Genomic DNA, 2,480 nt, shown 5'->3' on the forward strand with positions numbered 1-2,480 from the left:
GAACCCAGCGGAGTATCGGGTGGGGTCCGGAGAGGTCCTGGGAGGACAACCAGCCTGGGATCCTCTCTGGGCTCATTGTTAGAAAAGATTGATCAACATCCAGGAAAGCAGGGTGCTGAGGAAAGGCCTGCTGCTGAACAAGCAACAGGTGAATTCATGGCAAAGTCAGCGAGTCAAGCTGCTGGTGATATTACACATAATGTTTCTGTGCCTCGGCCCAGTAGTGGTAACATTGTCTCTAGTACTAGTAGCGGTGTTTCCTCTGATATATCTCCTGGAGGGGCCATAAGATTATTTAATTGGGGGGTAATGGGCCCCACAGAATCCCCAGTTTTGTATTCATCTAGAGTGGGGTATTTCTTAAATATGTATGAGGAAGTTTAAATAGACTTAAAAAAGCTGAAAATTGAATATAGTAATTTGAAGGCACGGGACAGTATGCTACCAAGAGGTAAAAAGGAAATGCACTCCTCCAGGCTGGAGAAGCTGGAGGAAGAGATTGCAGTTTTGGATGAGAGAAAAGCCTCCATAGAAAGAAATGGAGGTCCTTTTGTTGAAAAGTTTAAAAATGACTTGCGTTTTGAGAACATGTCTGGTTCTAGTCTGCCAGGGCTGCAGATTGGGAGCCAGGGGAAAGTTATGCAAATGGAAAATGAATCAGAGGTGAACTCATTGCCAGGTGGGCAGGGGGACCCCTCGGCTCTAGTTATGTTGTCCTCTGGGGATGAAGGCATGCCTGGGGACAAGTTGATGGCGGAAAACAGGCAGCTGGAATCTCCGGTGGGCAAGTTGTATTTTGGAGATGCGGAGGTCCCTGAGGATGAGGTGGTAAAAAGGAAGAAGAAGAATAAAACCATTAAGGAGGAGGTTTTGAGATATGTACTGTCTGAACCCGCTGCGAAGCCCAGCCCGGTTCCTGTAGTGAAATTGGGACAAATAGTGCGGGAGATTGATCTAAAGGAGGTGGCGGATGGCATCCCCCTTTTGTGTAGTGGAAAGGGAGATGCAAGAAGCGTTATGTTTGAAATACCAAACAGTGAGGCGGACAAGGGTAAATCTGCTGCGGACAAGGCCCAAATTGCTGATAGCAATGATTCTAGATAAAAGTGGTACAATACCAACTATAAATGAGTATACATGAATAATGGAAGCTCTTAGCGCACATACGTGTCGGGCCCATCTACCAGGCGTCAAGGTGGCCTCCGCAGACGGGTCCCTATCACTAAAGAAACTGCCTCACTTTGGACTTACCTAAGCCTACAATACCCAGGGCAGTGTAGGAACCAGCTAAAAACATATTCTGCTCAGAAGTCCCAGGCAGACGGGCGTGTCCAGTCTAAAAGGGGTGCCACCCCCAACATGTTGCAAGAAAATTTAGACTAAAACCTTCAGGATCACAGGTGCATATCCATGAGGCAAACATAATTGCAAAAACAAAATGTCCTTTTAGACTGGACACGCCCGTCTGCCTGGGACTTCTGAGCAGAATATGTTTTTAGCTGGTTCCTACACTGCCCTGGGTATTGTAGGCTTAGGTAAGTCCAAAGTGAGGCAGTTTCTTTAGTGATAGGGACCCGTCTGCGGAGGCCACCTTGACGCCTGGTAGATGGGCCCGACACGTATGTGCGCTAAGAGCTTCCATTATTCATGTATACTCATTTATAGTCGGTATTGTACCACTTTTATCTAGAATGACCCCCATTTCCTAGCTCTATTGTTTATATATATAATGGTGTGCAGCCATTTTGTTTTTGTAATTATGTTTGCCTCATGGATATGCACCTGTGATCCTGAAGGTTTTAGTCTAAATTTTCTTGCAACATTTACAGCATAAGCCAGATCATGTGGATTTCACCTTTCATCAAGGTAATAATAGGTCTAGAATCGCTTCTCGGCCTTTTGGCTAAGATCAAGTGTAGTATCTGTTCTTATCAGTCCAGTCGATCCTGGCTCCTGGACTGAACTCTGCCCATGGAGGAAGGCCGCGACAGGCTGAGCCATGGGATTAGAGGAGAGCAGAGAACCACACAGTGGCCCACGAAGGGTGTACAGCACTAGGGCAGAAATGTCCTGTGCGAGGTGGCCCGGGTTGCTGGATCGATGCCATTAGGTCGAGTTGTGTTGAAAGCCCAAAGTGTAAGTGCCCCAGGACTGGTGACCATGGGGTGCCGGAACTCACTGGGGGTGGAATCCCACTGAGAGATGGCACATTGGCACAGCACTTTCTTTCTCACAATTTTAGCACACACCTCTATTTGCTCGGCTTCGGCATTGAAGATACGAGGAATTTTTTTAATCCCGGTCGAATGTCCGGGCCGTAATGGCACACATTCACTTATTTATTTTTTATGTCACTGTGTGCACTTTTACACGTTGTGTGTTCACTAGGATTTTCAGGGTTGCGGCGCCCTTACGGGTACCCCCTCCTTGAGATCTAAGGGGGGGGGTGTGGCCATATTGGTTCCTCACCCCCTGCCAAA

General features: G+C 47.4%; 1 pseudogene; it reads left to right on the top strand.

The window, feature by feature from the left end:
• Nucleotides 1-1,883: 1,883 nt before the first annotated feature.
• Nucleotides 1,884-2,002, top strand: LOC120992951 (annotated as a pseudogene).
• The last annotated feature ends 478 nt before the right edge of the window (nt 2,003-2,480 follow it).

Source organism: Bufo bufo, chromosome 2 (genome assembly GCF_905171765.1).
Source record: "Bufo bufo chromosome 2, aBufBuf1.1, whole genome shotgun sequence".
Taxonomy (NCBI): Eukaryota; Metazoa; Chordata; class Amphibia; order Anura; family Bufonidae; genus Bufo; species Bufo bufo.